This window comes from Myotis myotis, unplaced genomic scaffold (genome assembly GCF_014108235.1).
Source record: "Myotis myotis isolate mMyoMyo1 unplaced genomic scaffold, mMyoMyo1.p scaffold_m19_p_2, whole genome shotgun sequence".
In the NCBI taxonomy this organism is placed as follows: Eukaryota; Metazoa; Chordata; class Mammalia; order Chiroptera; family Vespertilionidae; genus Myotis; species Myotis myotis.
In genome coordinates, this window is record NW_023416324.1 from 21,779,945 (window position 1) to 21,798,155 (window position 18,211).

Sequence of the window (18,211 nt, forward strand, 5' to 3'; positions counted from 1 at the left end):
TGCAAGCCCTAGTCGGATAGAGCTGGTTAAACATGGAGAAGTGTGAGAACCATTTCTCCTGCGCTTCCAGTGGAGAAGACAGATCACTAGCTTTTATATTCCTAGGAGCGCTTATATCTATATACTCAGCAAATCCAGATTTTGTAGGACCTGAGCTTTCACAATTCTAGAGGCCCTCTCCAAGAATATGAGTGCAATATGACAATGAGCGTGAATTTTTGTTTAGAATGAGAAAAAGAAATCAGGACAAATTATTGAAGACTCAGAGATTCAGATCTCTCTTTTCTGGGATCTTGAGGCAGGTCTCCAGAAATGCTTACACAAAAATGCTTCTTGATCACAAACTGCTTCCTCTCTTTAACTCCCAGCAGCTCCCACCTCTCACAGGGGACCCTGCAAATGAGGGCCCTGAAACATGAACTTCATTAACTTTACAATAAATCCTCCTTCCTTCCTTCTTTCCTCATAGGACAAAGTACCAATCTTCGCTCCAGTGGCCTTTGCTGTAACCTAGCTCCAGTAAATACACTCAAGGTCAGCTGTTAAACGGATTTAGCTGGGGAACAATCCTGGCAGAATAAACTTCTGATATTGGAAGAGAAAATGGATTTTTGGACCTGAGAGAGTTATCCCACCCCATTTACCCTGGGGAATCTGGAAACAGCAAGGAGCTTGGGAGTATTCCAACATGGTTATGTATTTGCTTCAGCCTGGCAGTGCAAGCTGGGAAATAAAATTCTTTTGGCTTGAATTTATTAATTCACTTATCTTATCAGAGGCATTGCTCTCCTACTATTGAGAAATTCTCACTGACTGTCACCTTGTATAAGAGAATACACATTAGGTAAGAGAATAAATAATTTCTTAGTAAATGCAATTTGTTTAGTAGATAAAAACTGGTATCCAAGACAGGGGCCTTAGCAGTAAAAATGTTGAGAAGTGCTGTTCTGGTCCAAAGTTCCTTTTACAGATGCTAAAACTGAGGCCAGAGACAGAAATGTGTCCAAAACCACATAGGCAGGCAATAGCAGAGCCAAAACAGAACTTTTGGTTCAGGCTTTTCTTTGACCAGACAACTTTTCCAGTTAAAATCTTGGTTTCCAATAGATGGCATAGGAATGACTCAGGAAACACACAATAACCTCCTGTTAAATGGATTCGGAGTTGCTGGCAACCTGATAAGGAGGTGATGGACCAGGCTAGTTCTCTGCTGAGAAGAGTGACAATCAGCCTAGTACTGCGGGAGAGTTAGTTGGTAGTCTGTACCAAAAGCCTTGAATATACCCTGATGGGTGGGTGGTTAGAGCATCATCCCAATACACCAAGGTTGTGGGTTCACTCCCGGTTAGGGCACATATAAGAAGAATCCAATGAATGCATAAATAAGTGGAACAACAAATTGATGTTTTGTTTTTCTCTCTCTCTCTGTCTCTCTTCCTCTCTTCAGATTCAGTAAATAAAAACTTTTAAAAAGCCTTGAATATATGTATACTTCTGACCTTGAAATTCCACTTTTTGGAACTGATTGTAAGGGTATACTCAGAAGTGAGTGCAAAGGTATATACATATACGTATGTATAGATGTATGTATTTACAAACATACATATATTTATTGCAGAACCATTAACATACAATTTTTATACATACAGGTAATTAAAATATCAGCAAGCTTATTATGAAACCTAGTGATCCTTTTCCTACCAGTCCCCCCCCATCAGTTCCACTGTCCAGACTGTCCACTATATTACCTGTATTATTTTATTGTGCTTTGCTTTATTGTGTGTCACAGATGCTGAATTTTTTCCAAATTGAAGGCAAGACTCTCTACCAACAAAAAGAATACAAATAGTTTTTCTTTAAAATTAAAATATATATATTTTATTGATTTTTTACAGAGAGGAAGGGAGAGGGATAGAGAGTTAGAAACATCAATGAGAGAGAAACATCAATCAGCTGCCTCCTGCACACTCCCTACTGGGGATGTGCCTGCAACCAAGGTACATGCCCTTGACCGGAATCAAACCTGGGACCCTTGAGTCCTCAGGCTGATGCTCTATCCACTGAGCCAAACCGGTTAGGGCTATATTGTGATTCTTGCTTTATTGTGATGGTCTGAAACTGAACCCACAATATCTCGGTACTTTTATGCCCTTAATCATATGCTCATTCTGCTATTTCTTGATTTTTTAAGTTCAGACATTATTCATTGATTTCCTATTATGGTAAGTGAGGATTTAGCTCCTTATACTCACTGTTCCCACTTCCTCTCTTCATTCTCCCAGTATCACAATTGTTTGTTAAATCAGTAATCAGTATTTGCATCATTATAATTTCATAAGAATTATTCACTTGTTATGTGAAGTATACTATGATTGCACTTAGTTTTTATCCTCTTGTCTTTTCTAATCATTGCTTCACTTTTACATTTGCTTACTTACTTAGTTTTCAATATTCATAAAATTAACTTCCTTTATGTGCTCCGTGAGATCTACTATATATCTTTCAATGTTATTTTTCAACTAGTCAAATATATCAGATATTAATCAATTTCATCTCCCCCCCCACCCCCACCCCCCCTTAACTCCCCAGACATCTCTGTTCTGGAGCCTTCTGTTGCTCTGTTCTTGAGTATGAGCTGGATTTCTAGATCTGCCACAGCTATTACCATACGACTTCTTTTTATCATTTTCTTGTGTTGTGTCTTCTGTTTCCCCCATCATATTTCATTCTCTTTCTAGATTTATCCCCTCATTTTACTAGAGCACAGCCTCCAATAGTTTCTCTATTAAGGGGACATGGAAGGTAAATCTACTGAATCTTTCTGGATTGGAAATATCATACTTCTATTCTGACAGTTAATAGTACGGCTGGGTGAAGAAAACTAGGTTGATAACCCACTTTTCCCCCCTTCAGAATTAGAAAAGGGTCCATTGTCTTTTAGTGTTACATTCCAGCTTCAGGATGTCATCTATTTCCCCCCTCTCTGGAAACTTTCAGGAATTTCTTTTTATAATTTGAAATTTAAAGATAATGTGCCTTTAGGAGTGCCTCTTTTCATTCATTGTGCTGGACAATTTAGTAGGCTTTTCCAATCTGTAGGCAATTTCTCTCAACATAAAAGTATATAAAATACCAATTGCGCTAATAATGTATTTGATTCTCTTAAACTTTTCTCTATTAAATTGTAAAACTTTCCAGCCCTAAGTGGTTTGTCTCAGGCCCACGGACTGAAAGGTCCCTGGTTCAATTGTGGTCAAGGGCATGTACCTTGGTTCAGGCAGTCGATCCCTAGTAGGGAGCGTGCGGGAGGCAGCTGATCAATGTTTCTAACTCTCCCTCTCCCTTCCTCTCTGTAAAATCAATAAAATATATATATTTAAAAAATAATAAAAAATAAATTATAAAACTTTCCAGAGTTACAAGATGCAGGCCAGGGAAAGAAACATTTACTGAGATTATGAATGACCACAGAATATTGAACCCCGTGTTTAAAATTATATAAATGACTCATTAACTTCAAGTGGAGTATAACACAGCCCATGTTAAATATACACATTTCCTAAATTTTCCTCTTTCTCACATTCTACTCATGTTAATTAATTAATAGAATTTTGCATTTCTTGGTTCTTGAGATATGTCTATGCCATTTCTTTCTAGTTCTTAAAACTTTTGCATTTGATAGGATCCCAGGATATGTTAATGTCTTCCATTTAAATTTTTGAGTTTGAAACTTCACGGAATCTGGCAAACTTGCATTCTTTTTTTTTCCCCTTTTTTAAAATATATTTTATTGATTTCTTACAGAGAGGAAGGGAGAGAGATAGAGTTAGAAACATCGATGAGAGAGAAACATCGATCAGCTGCCTCCAGCACACCCCCTGGGGATGTGCCCGCAACCCAGGTACATGCCCTTGACCGGAATCGAACCTGGGACCCTTCAGTCTGCAGGCCGACGCTCTATCCACTGAGCCAAACCGGTTTCGGCCAAACTTGCATTCTTTGCATATTTCTAGAATGAGACAATTAATGCTTTTGAATATTTTAAATGATACCTTATTTAATTTTGAATATCTCACAGATTTTGTTGGATTTGCAGCTATAGTCTAAAAGAAGCATGTCAAACTCACAGCCCGTGGGCCACATGCGGCCCACAACAAATATTTTTGCGGCCCAGCCAATATAATGGTGTGTAAGAAACGTTTTAATAAAAATTTCATAACTTAATTTTTACAATATCATTTTATACGTTATATATATGTACGTATATATATACATATATACACACACATATATGTATATATATACCTATACATATATATATACACAAACCTAAGCAACCCAATGCCCAATGACCAAACAACTAGTCGAACGATCGCTATGATGTGCACTGAACACCTGAACACCAGGGGGCAGATGCTCAACGCAGGAGCTGCCCCCTAGTGGTCAGTGCGCTCCCACAGCGGGAGAGCCGCTCAGCTGACCTTTGGGAACCAGACCTCGGTTTCATGGCTGAGGAGCACAGTTGTAGCTGTGCTACCAAGCAGCGGGGGCAGGCACAGCAGGGCCAAGATAAGTGGGAGCAGCATGCGCCTGTCCTGGGCTCCACCCCAGCCGCCTACCACTTCATGCGCTACTACATCCCTCAGTCCCAGATTGCAAGGGGGCACAGGCCAGGCTGAGGGACTCCACCAGTGCACGAATCTGTGCACCAGGCCTCTAGTTATTAATAATGAACTACAACATTCGCTAATAACTGACTACTATAACCTTGCTGCATTTGTTTCCCTTACGCGCCTTATGTGCAGGCACACCATTTCTCTCCACTAATACTAGCAGCGAATATTTTAGCAGCCGATTGCCATGTCATTAGTCTTGTACTGACTTGTTTGGTGTGTGCAACAGGAAATATTTCGCTTTCGGAGAACGAGAAAAATAGGTTTATTTGCATTACACTTATTAATTTGTGCAGTTATTCAGTGTCTGGTAAGTTAATGTTCAAGAAAAAATATTAATTTTTATTATAAGGTTCTATTATTTTATGTTAACGATGATTCATTTATTTTATCCCTTTGTATTCAGCATGTCTCTATGGAAATAAATGTACATTTCTATGAAAATTGAAGCTTTTGTTTTTTTGTGGCCCACATAAATGTAAACCTTGTTTATTTGGTTAACCATGTTAGCCTTTGAGTTTGACATGCTTGGTCTAAAAGATCATCCTACCAAATTTTGAGTGCCGAGGGTTCTCTGGGGAAGCTTTAAAAGATTCATGAGTCCAAACCTGCATGAGGAAAGTCAGAGCATGATGGATGAAGACTAGATAGAGTTCCCTTGAAACAAAGGATTTGCTCCAGGTGTTCTAACAACTGTTAGGACTTCATAATCCTAGTGTTATTTGCTAAATAACCATAACCAAGATCACAAATGTTTCTCTAAATTCCTTTTTTGTGAATTTTACATTACCTCCTTATTCAAATTTGTTGACTCGCTCTAGCTAGTTTGACTTAGTGGATAGAACATCAGCCTGCGGACCAAATGGTCCCAGGTTTGATTCCAGTCAAGGGCATATACTTTGGTTGCAGGCTCCTCTCAGGCCTGGGCCCTGGTCAGGGATTGTGCAGGAGGCAACCAATCTATGTGTTTCTCTCTGTTTTCCCCTCTCTCTTTCCTTTTCCCTAAAAATCAATAGAAAGATATCCGCAGGTGAGGATTAACAAAAACAAACAAACAAAAAAATGTTGACTCATCTGTTAATTCAACACCCACTAAGAGAAAAAAGGGTCTTCCCATTTATCAAGGGCCTAGCATGTGCCTGGCATTAGGCTAGCCATCCACAGACATGACCTTCTTGGCTCTTCCCAGGAACTTTCAAGATGGTGTCATTATCCCTGCACAAGATTCCTTGGGGTCCCTCAGCCCAGCCTTCCCCCTCTCACAGTCCGGGAGCCCTCAGGGGATGTCCTACTGGGGAGTGGGGAGCTGGCCTAAGCCGCAGTATGGCCTCCCTTTGTGGGAGGCCACTGGCTGATCAGGGGAAGGTGCCACTCCCATCACCCTGCTGCTGCTGCCACTGCCGGCCACTGCAGCCACTAAGGTGTTTTCATCAACATAGACTCCAGTCCCTTCACTGCAAAAAAATGACAACTTTCTTTAGGCATTTTCAAGATGTCTCTTTCATAGGATATGACAGTGCTTTCTTTCTTTTTTTTTTTTATCCTCACCTGAGGATATTTTTCCATTGATTTTTAGCGAGTGTTGAAGAGAGAGGAAAAGACAGAGAGAAACATCAATGTGAGAGGGACACTTCAATTGGTTGCCTCCTGCATGAGCCCTGACCTGGGCCCCAGCCAGGGAGGAGCCTGCAACCTAGGTACATGCCCTTGATCAGAATTGGTCCGCAGGCTGAGGCTCTATCCCCTGAGCCAAACCAGCTAGGGCAGGATATGACATTTCTTAGCCCCTCCAGCAGTGGACCTTCATTTTTTTCCTCCAGGAGTGAGGTGGAAAAACCCTAGATCACCTTCTTTGATTCTTATTACCCAAGTTACCAAGAACACTGCTAGTGGCATACAGGAAGCTTAGCCAAAGAGCAGTAAGAAAAGGTGTTTCCTCTGCCACTCATGTGCAGAGGCGGGACTGCTGGTGCACTGTCTCCTATCAGGCGTGGGCCCCCCTGTGTGTTGTGTCTCCACTCCAGGCCCGCACCCGGCCCCAGCGGCTGCCGTGCTGAAGCCGCTGGGGCCAGGGGTGGGCCCCCTGCGTGTGCAACTTCCTCCTGAGCCGGTCATGACTGTCATGGCGTCATGGCTAATTTGCATATTACCTCTTTATATATATAGATACTATAATGAAAGTCATGTAAATATGGTTTCTCTCTCTTTCTTTTTCTCTCAAAATCTTATTGTGCTGTACTCACTCTTCTTCTTCCTGTGATGATATGAGATGATTCGATACATACGTCATGAGATGAAGTGGCTCCACAAAAGAATGATTCACATCCCAGGTGGGATGGAGTGGGATGACATGAGATTTCATCACAATACTCAGAAGGGCACATACTTTAAAACGTATGAATTATTTCTGTCATTTTCCATTCAATATTTTCAAACCACAGTTGACCTCAGGTTACCTAAGACATGGAAAGTAAAATGCAGTAATAGGAGACTGCTATAACCTGAAGAATTTTATGATAAGATTGGTGGTGACATTAATAAATGGGATTTTTGATATTTTATAAAAAAAAAATGTATCAGCATTTGGAAGATCAGCATAATGTACTAAACCAATATTTTCCAAATGATTCATGCATGGTTCTATAAAATTAATCATAGGTAGAACATCCACTAAAGATAGGAGACAAATGTATTTTTTTTAAAAAAATATATTTTATTGATTTTTTTTACAGAGAGAAAGGAAGAGAGATAGAGAGTTAGAAACATCGATGAGAGAGAAACATTGATCAGCTGCCTCCTGCACATCTCCTACTGGGGATGTGCGCGCAACCCAGGTACATGCCCTTGACCGGAATCGAACCTGGGACCCTTTAGTCCCCAGGCCAACGCTCTATCCACTGAGCCAAACCGGCTTCGGCGGCAAATGTATTTTAATGTAAGAGAATGCAGAATTCATAAACATGATTTCAGATTCATTGAAACTAACCTTTTATACACTACTCTATGTTGATTATTGGTGTAATACCAAAGAAAAATGTCCACATCCATAGGCTTTTAAGATAATTCTCTTGCCCAAGCTGGTTTTTCTCAGTGGATAGAGTGTCAGCCTTTAGACTGAAGGGTCCCGGGTTTGATTCCAGTCAAGGGCACATGTCTGGGTTGTGGGCTTAGTTCCCAGTATGGGCATGCAGGAGGCAGTTGATCAATGATTCTCTCTCATCATTGATGTTTCTATCTCTCTCTCCCTCTCCTTTCCTCTTTGAAATCAATAAAAATATATTTAAAAAATAAAATAAAATACTTCTCTTTTCCAATTACAAAATCTGTGTGAGGCCAGATTTTGTCCATAGATTTCAATCAAAACAACATATCTCAATAGACTGAATGCATATGTGAGAATCCAGCTGTTTTCTAGTAAGCCAGACACAAAAGCGGTTTGCAAAAATGTAAAACATTCCATTTTTCTTATTAACTTTTTTGATTTGGAAAATAAATTATTTATATTAGCACACAATGGGTTCATTCTCATAATTTTAAATACACTGATAAATATATATATTTTAAATATCTTTTTATTGATTTCAGAGAGGAAGGGAGAGGGAGAGAGATAGAAACATCATTGATGAGAGAGAATTATGGATCAGCCGCCTCCTGCACACCCACTAGTGGGGATCAAACCTGCGGCCCTATCCAAACTGGTTAGGGCCTGATAAATATTTTAAAACTTTCTGTTTTAACTTTAAATATGGTAAATAGTTACATAAACACTAGAGGCCCAGTGCACGGCATTCATGCACTCGGGAGGGTGTGTGATCCCTCAGCCCGGCCTGTGCCTTTTCGCAGTCTTGGAGCCCTTGGGGAGATGTCCGACTGATGGCTTAGACCCGCTCCCTGTCTCAATCAGACATCCTTAGCACTGCCGTGAAGGTGGGCCACTGTGCTCGCCAGCCATCAGCCTGGCTTGTGGCTGAGAGGCGCTCCCCTGTGGGAGCACACTGACCACCAGGGGGCAGCTCCTGCATTGAGGGTCTTCCCCCTGGTGGTCAGTGTGCGTCATAGTGATCAGTCATTCCGCTGTTCGGTCAATTTGCATATTACACTTTTATTATATAGGATATGTACTATGCTCAATCATTTTTAGGAGTGTGAGGGGGGTCCTGACACAAAGAGCTTGAGAACTGGTGATTTAGAGGCTGAGTGCAATATGATCAGAGCAGTTTTTTTTTTTTAATCCTCACCTGAGGATATTTTTCCATTGATAGAATGAGAGAGGGAAAGACAGAATGTAATGAACATTCTGACATCTCAATGCAAAGAAGTAGCTAATGTACAGGGAAAATGTTTCAACTCAGTAAAAAAACTTTAAGAATACTCAAAACTACAAGAAAGTACCATTTTTAATCTGACTGGCAATGCTCAAGAATTCTGGTAATAGATTTAGTTGGTGAAGGTGCAGAGAAACAGTAGTTTTCATGCATAGATGATGGATAAACAGACCTTTACTAAACATTAACATCTTTCAATATATATATATTTAAATATACTTTATTGATTTTTTACAGAGAGGAAGGGAGAGGTGATAGAGAGTTAGAAACATCAATGAGAGAGAAACATCGATCAGCTGCCTCCTGCACACTCCCTACTGGGGATGTGCCCTCAACCAAGGTACATGCCCTTGGCCGGAATCGAACCTGGGACCATTCAGTTCACAGGCTGACGCTCTATCCACTGAGCAAACCTGTTAGGGCAACATGTATCAATATTTATTTATTTATTTATTTATTTAAAATATATTTTATTGATTTTTTACAGAGAGGAAGGGAGAGGGATAGAGAGTTAGAAACATGATGAGAGAGAAACATCCATCAGCTGCCTCCTGCACGCCCCCTACTGGGGATGTGCCCGCAACCAAGGTACATGCCCTTGACCGGAATCGAACCTGGGACCATTCAGTTCACAGGCTGACGCTCTATCCACTGAGCCAAATCAGCCAGGGCAACATGTATCAATATTTAAAATATACATATGTATTGACCCAGAAATTCAACTTTTAGGAATTTATACTACAAATGTATGCATATTTGTTCAAAATTACATATACACAGCAAAAAATTGCATATATGTGTAAAAAATGGACTCTAAATGTACATAGAGGATGGTTAAATAAGTTAAGTATTCATACAATGGCATAAGATGAAGCATTTGAAAAGAATGAGTTCGTTTTATGGGACTAATATAGCATTATCTCCAAAAACTTTTTAAAAAAATGTATTTTATTGATTTTTTTATAGCGAGGAGGGGAGAGGGATAGAGAGAGAGTTAGAAACATCAATCAGCTGCCTCCTGCATACCCCCTACTGGGGATGTGCCTGCAACCAAGGTACACGCTCTTGACCGGAATCAAACCCGGGACCCTTCAGTCCGCAGGCTGACGCTCTATCCAGCCATGGGCAAACTACGGCCCGTGGGCCGGATCCGGCCCGTTTGAAATGAATAAAACTAAAAAAAAAAAAAAAAAAAGACCGTATCCTTTTATGTAATGATGTTTACTTTGAATTTATATTAGTTCACACAAACACTCTATCCATGCTTTTGTTCCGGCCCTCCGGTCCAGTTTAAGAACCCATTGTGGCCCTCGAGTCAAAAAGTTTGCCCACCCCTGCGTCTATCCATTGAGCCGAACCGGTTAGGGCTCCAAAAACTTTTGTTAGTGAAAAAAAAAAGTATAAGGTGCCATCCTCTATGAAAAATATATAAGTGTGTGTGTGTGTGTGTGTGTGTGTGTGTGTGTGTGTGTGTGTGTTGTAGATGTGGCTGCCACTGAGGTGGAGAATTAGATGGCTGCAAGGTTATAATGGAAGGGAGATATACTTGTTACTATATAACCTTTCATATCTTTTTTATTCTTAGAGAGAGAGGAATATCAATTTGCTTTTCCACTTATTTATGCATTCATTTAAAAAACATATTTTTATTGATTTCAGAGAGGAAGGGAGAGAAAGGGAAGGGAGAAACATCAATGATGAGAGAGAATAATTGATCGGCTGCCTCCTGCAAGCCCCACACTGGAGACTGAGCCTGAAACCTGGGCATGTGCCCTGACTGGGAATCAAATTGTGACCTCCTGGTTCATAGGTCAATGCTCAACCACTGAGCCATGCGGCTGCGCTATTTATGCATTTACTAGAGGCCCAGTGCACGAAATTCGTGAATGGGTAGGGTCCCTAGGCCTGGCTAGCAATCAGGGCCAATTGGGGCCTTCCTTCCCCTGGCTGCTGGCTGCTAGCCCGGGGCCTTCCCTCTTTCCACACCACCCCTTGGTGGTCAGTGCATGTCATAGGGAGCGGTCGAACTCCCGAGGGACAATTTGCATATTAGCCTTTATTATAGAGGATTGGTTCATTCTTGTATGTGCTCTGACCAGGGGTTGAACCCACAATCTTGGCATATCAAGACCATCCCCTAACCAACTGAGCTACCTGGCCAGGGTCTTTTATATCTTTTTATTTTATTTTATTTATTTATTTTTTCAGAACCCCCCACCCAGGCTGCCGGCCTCGCGCCCGTGAGTCTTTTATATCTTTTTAAAATTTCACATCAGATATATATATATTCAATTTTTTTACTTAAATAATTAAGAAAAAGAAAATAGTTCCCACAACAGTTGGTGAGGGTCTTATCTATGGTTGATGCAGTGAAGTGGACAACTGGAGACGGATATGACAGACATTTCAAAAGTGGAACTGATTGGTCTTATTCATAAGAGCCAACAACTGAAAACAACCCAGATGTTGAGCAATAAAAGAAAGAATAAACAAATTGTAGCATACTCACAAAATGGAATATTACTCAGCAATAAAAGAGTGAACTACTGATATAAGCAACAATGTGAATGAACACCAAAAACATTCTGTTGAGACAAAGAGTTCAGACACAAAAGAGTACAATTGAATGACTCCATTTATATGACATTGAAGAACAGGTAAAGCTAAGGTATAGTAATAGAATCAGGATAATGGTTGCTTAAAGGGTAATGGGGATTGAGCGGAAGGGGGCATGAAGGTACTTTCTATCTTGATTGGGGTGGTGGTCACATGGGCATATAAATTTACCAAAATATTAAATTATACACTTTAGATCCATGTATTTCACTGTATCTAAATTTTACCTGAATAAAGCCCTGACCAGTTTGACTCGGTGGTTAGAGCATCAGCCTGTGGACTGAAGGTCTCAGGTTCAATTCCAGTCAAGGGCACGTACCTCGGTTGCAGGCTCGATTCCTGGTCCCCCGTCAGGGTGTGTGGGAGGCAACCAGTCCATCTATCTCTCTCACATCAAGGTTTCTCTCACTCTGTCTCTCCCCTTTCCTTCCATTCTCTCTAAAGAATCAATGGAAAAAATATCCTCTGGTGAGGATTAACAAAAAATTATTTTTTTTACCTAAAAAAACAACACACAAATAAACAGCCTGGTCAGGTAGCTCAGTTGGTTAGAATGTCTTTCTTTCTTTCTTTTTTTTTTTTTTATTATTAGTTAAGGTATTACAAATGTGTCCTCATCCCCCTAGAATGTCTTTCTGATACACCAATATTGTAGGTACAATCCCCAATTAGGGGCACATGCAAGAATCAAACAATGAATGCAAAAATAAGTGGAACAACAAATTGATGATGTCTCTCTCTCTCCTTTCCTCTCCCTCAAATCAATAAAAATTTTTCTTTAAATAAATAAACAAAACCTGGTGTAGTGGAAATAACATAAGTGTTGGTGTTAAAAATCTTTGAATTTGAAAACCATTTCTATTCCTAGGTGTGTGAAGTCCCATAATCTTGATAGACTTTAATATTTCTATCTATAAAATGGGAAAGTTGTTTACCTCATTTCATTTTATTGTGGTAAAATATATATAATATAAATTTACTATTTAACCATTTTAAGCGTACACTTCTATAGCATTAAGTACATTTATTTTTTAAAAAATATGTTTTTATTGATTTCAGAGGGGAAGGAGACGGAGACAGAGATAGAACATCAATGATGAGAGAGAATCACTGATCGGCCGCCTTCTGCGTGCCCCACACTGGAGTTCGAGCCCGTAATCCGGGCATATGTTCTGATTGGGAATCGAGTCATGACCTCCTGGTTCATAGGTCGATGCTCAACCACTGAGCCACGCCGGCTGGACTAGGTACATTTAGTCCACATTATCATTATTCCTATCTGTAACTTTTTCACTTTACCAAATGAAACTGTACCTATTAAACACTAAATTTCTATTCCCCTCTCCCCTCAGTCCCTGACACCCATGCTTCTGCTTCCTGTTTCTGTGAATTGGACTACTCTAGATACTTTATATAAGTGGAATCATACACTATTTGTCTTTTTTGTGACTGGCTTATTTCACATAGCCAAATTCTTCAAGGTTAATCCATGCTGTAACCTGTGTCAATATTCCCTTGTTTATTTATTTTTTAAATGACAACTTTTGATTTTTTTATACATATTTTTATTGCTTTCAGGGTGGAAGGGAGAGGGAGAGAGAGATGAAACATCAGTGCTGGGAGAGAATCATTAATCGGCCGCCTCCTGCACACCCCACTGGGAATGGAGCCCACAACCTGGGCATGTGCCCTGACCGGGAAATGAACCGTGATCTCCTGGGTCATAGGGCCACACTCAGCCACTGAGCCATGCTGTCTGGGTGATCCTTTTTGTTTTTATAGAATTGGCAGTAATGGACCCATTTTATTTATGATTTTACTTATTTGAACCTCTCTCTTTTTTCCTTAGTCAATCTAGCTAAAGTTTTGTCAATTCTATTGAATTTCTTCTCATTGGGTTTTTGAGGGTTAAGTAACATTTAACATTCCTAAAGAAGAAATATGCCCTAGCCGGGTTGGCTCAGTGGATAGAGCATCAGCCTGCGGACTGAAGGGTCCCAGGTTCGATTCCGGCCAAGGGCACATGCCTGGGTTGCGGGCTCGATCCCCAGTGGGGGGCGTGCAGGAGACAGCTGATCAGTGATTCTCTCTCATCATTGATGTTTCTATCTCTCTATCCTTCTCCCTTCCTCTCTGAAATCAATAAAGAAATATATTTTTTAAAAAAGAAGAAGTACAAATGGTCAAAAGTTACATATATATATTTTAATATATTTTATTGATTTTTTACAGAGAGGAAGGGAGAGGGATAGAGAATTAGAAACATCAATCGGATGCCTCCTGCAAGCCCCCCACTGGGGATGTGCCCACAACCAAGGTACATGCCCTTAACTGGAATCAAACCTGGGACCCTTCAGTCCACAGGCCAACGCTCTATCCACTGAGCCAAACCGGGCAGGGCCAAAAGTTATATTTTAATTATTTCCTTAAATAATTCAAAGAAATTAAGTTAATAGTAAGATACCATTATTTTACCCAATTGGCATTGTTATTAACAAAACCCAACTGGAATTCATCCTCTTGTGTGTGGGCTTAGTTACTAGAAGGAGATACTTAGGGGAGCTTAGGGAGACTGGTAATATTTTATTTATTGATCTGGGAGCTGATTATATGTTTTAAAAATTCATCAAGCAATGGGGAGTTATCATTTACTTGGTGTAGACTTATAGTTTTACATGACGAAAAGAATTCCTGAATTGGATGCTGGTGATGGTTGTAGAACAATGTAAATATTTTATTTAATGCCAATGAATTGTACACTTAAAAATGGTAAAATAGTAAACTTTATATGTATTTCACAAATTTTTTTTTTTTTGTAAACATATTTTTTTCATGGATCATGGATCGGCTGCCTCCTGCACACCTCACCCTTGGGATCCTGGGCATATGCCCTGACCGGAATCGAACCCTGACCTCCTGGGTTCATAGGTTGATGCTCAACTACTGAGCCACCTCGGCCAGGACAAAATTTTTTTTTAAAACATTGTTTTACACTTATAATTTGTACACTTTCCTGTATGTAAGTTATAGTTTAATTATTAAAAAAATGTAGTACCTAGTTTGGGAGCTTGTAGTAAGCTGACACTGCTGGTGCAAGTGTAACTGATATCTTTCTGGAAGGCAATCTGTATCAAAAGCCATAAATTTTGACTCGGCAATTCTACATTTAGGAATTTATCCTAAGGAAATATTTAAGATGTTTGCAAAGATGTGTGTAAAAGGACATTTACTGTAATGTTGTTTATTATAATGTTGTTAACAGAAAAAAAATAAATAATATAGAAAACACCTAATCCTATATAATAAAAGGCTAATATGCAAATCGACTGAACGGCAGAATGACTGGTTGCTATGACACACACTGACCACCACGGGGCACTCAATGCAGTAGCTGCTCCCTGGTGGTCAGTGTGCTCCCACAGGGGGAGCGCTGCTCAGCAAGAATCCCTGAGCTGGGCTCATGGCTGGAGAGCGCAGCTGTGGTGGTGGAAGCCTCTCCTGCCTCCCCAGCAGCGCTAAGGATGTTGGCCTGCCGGCTTAGGCCCACTTCCCCCGGGGAGTGGGCCTAAGCCAGCAGTCGGACATCCCCCAAGAGCTCCTGGACTGCAAGAGGGTGCAGGCCGGGTTGAGGGCCCCCCTGAGTGCACACATTTTGTGCACTGGGCCTCTAGTGTCCTATAAAAGGGGACCAGGGCTTTCTGGATTTCAGCTTAGAGGAGGCCTAGGTGCAACTTCCTTCAGTTGTCTTCAGCGTAGGTTTATCTGACACCAGCCACATCCACCATGCTGCCAAAGTTCTATCCCAACAAGATCAAAGTCATACACCTGAGTTGCACCAGTGGAGAATTTGGTGCCATGTCTGCCCTGGCTCCCATGATTGGCCCCTTGGGTCTGTCTCCAAAAAAGGTTGGTGATGGCATTGCTAAAGCAACCAGTGATTGGAAGGGTCTAAAGCAAGTATGTCAAACTCGTGGCCCACAGGCCACATGTGGTCCACAACGAATATTTTTGCGGCCCAGCCAATATAACGGTAAGAAACATTTTAATAAGAATTTCGTAACTTTATTTTTACAGTATCCTGTTATACATAATCTCTATATATAAAAGGCTAATATGTTAAGTGTCTGACTGTCCAACCGGTCGCTATGACTCACACTGACCACCAGGGGGCAGATGCTCAATGCAGGAACTGCTGAGCTGCAGTGACTTGGCAGCGGCGGTTATTGGGTGACACACCCCAAAACCAGAGAGGAGGGAGCCCGATTTCCCGTGGAGTCACGTGATTCCACCTTCAGCTGTGGGTTATGTTGTTGCTGGGGCACTGTTGGCCTGCATCTGGTTTACTGCACACTTGAGTTTGTGTTCTACACTCTGTACGACAGCAACTTTGCAGAGTGCCTTCTCCCACTCTGGGACCCCTTGGGGGATGTCAGAGAGCCAGTTTTGGCCTGATCCCTGCAGGCCAGGCTGAGGGATCGCACCTGCTGGAGGGACTCTGTTCATTCTGCAGAAGCCCTTGAGCCACCGTGCCACCCCAGGTGCAGCCGGCCGGGGAGGGACTGTGGGAGGTTGGTTCCAGGGTGTGTCCTGCCCATCTTGGCCAGTCTTGCTGGCCACCTTCTAATTCAGTGGTCGCTAACCTTTCAGACCTCACGGACCACCAGTGGTCCGCAGACTACTGGTTGGCGACTGCTCTTCTAATTAATTTCCTTTCAATATGCATGAATTCATGCACCAGGTCACTAGTTATTAATAATGAACTACAATGTTCGCTAATGCTGATTACTATAATCATGTTGCATTCATTTCCCTTATGTGCTTTACACACAGGCACACCATTTTTCTCCACTAATACTAGCAGTGAATATTTTAGCAGCAGACTGCCAAGTCATTAGTCTTGTATTGAGTTGTTTGGTGTGTGCAACAGGAAGTATTTCACTTTCAGAGAACAAGAAAAATAGGTTTAATTAATTTTTATTATAAGGTTCTATTATTTTATGTTAATGATGATTCATTTATTTCAGCCCTTTGTATTCAGCATGTCTTTATGGAAATAAACCTACGTTTCTATGAAAATTGAAGCTTTTTTTTTTGTGGCCCACATAAATGTAAACCTTGTTTATTTGGTTAACCGTGTTAGCCTTTGAGTTTGATATGCTTGATCTAAAGATTACAGTGAGCCCTGGCCAGGTAGCTCAGTTGGTTAGAGTGTTGTCGGAAATTCTAAGGTTGCAGGTTCGATCCCTGGTCAGGGCACATACAAGAATCAACCAATAAAGGCATACATAAGTGGGACAACAAATCAATGTTTCTCTCTCTCTCTTTAAAAAATTAATAAATTGCCCTGGCTGGTTTGGGTCAGTGGATAGAGCATCAGTCTGCGGACTGAGGGGTCCCAAGTTCGATTCCAGTCAAGGGCACATGCCAGGGTTGTGGGCTCGGTCCCCAGTGGGGGGCATGCAGGTGGTGGCCGATTGATGATTCTCTCTCATCATTGATGTTTCTATCTCTCTCCCTCTCCCTTTCTCTCTGGAATCAATAAAGATATATTTAAAAAATTAAAAAATTAAAAATAAAAAAAGATTACAATGAAACTGACCACTCAGTACAAATAAGCCAGATTGAGATAGTACTTTCTGCCTCTGCCCTGATCAGCAAAGTCCTCAAAGAACTGCCAAGAGACAGAAAGAAGCAAGAAAACGTTAAGCACAGGGAAATATCACTTTTTTAATTGATTTTTTTTCTTTTCCTTTTTTAGAGAGAGAGAGGAAGGGAGAGGAGAGAAACATTCTTGGGCACATTAGATTGTACCAGAAACCTGGGTATGTGCGCTGACTGGGAATGGAACTGGCAAACTTTCAGTGCATGGGATGATGCTCAACCAACTGAGCCACAATGGCCAGGGCTGGAAATAACACTTTTGATGAGATTGTTAACATTGCCCAACAGATACAGCACCGATCTTTAGCTAGAGACTCTCTGGAACCATTAAAGAGATCCTGGGGACTGCCCAGTCTGTGGTCCTCAATGTTGATGGCTGCCACCCTCATGACATCATAGATGACATCAACACTGGTGCAGTGGAATGTCCAGTTAATTAAGAGCCACAAAGGAAAATATTTCAATTAAAGATCATTTGACAACCAAAAAAAAAAAAAATGCGGGGACCCAGAAAAATATATGCTCTAGTTATACAATGAAATATATGAAACTATAAAAAGGTTGTAGGTTATTATTTATCAGCATGATAATATGTTTATGCTACATCAAGTGAAAAATGTTAGCTATAAATATTAAAGATATAAAAAGCAACAAAAAATTTGACAATGATAATCTAGAAACAGTTTGATATAGGAGACAGCCTTAGGCTGGGGGTCAAGATAACTGTTTTAGCCCTGTTGTTACTAACCCTTTGGGTAGTTTCAAGCAAGTCACATCTTTCTGGGCCTCTGTAACTCCATCTCTAAAATGTGGAGTTGGGTGAAATCTGTCATTGAACTGTCTTCTGAAAAGTGCAACATGTCTGTAATAGTGGGAGGCCACATGAAAAGAAGAGAGGGGGCAAAGGGAGGTCTGGTGAGCAGGTTTATGGATTCC

The 18,211-nt window shown here is 40.8% G+C and overlaps 1 pseudogene; it reads left to right on the top strand.

Annotated features, from left to right (window-relative positions):
- Positions 1-15,322: 15,322 nt before the first annotated feature.
- On the top strand, positions 15,323-17,715 carry LOC118675008 (annotated as a pseudogene).
- The last annotated feature ends 496 nt before the right edge of the window (positions 17,716-18,211 follow it).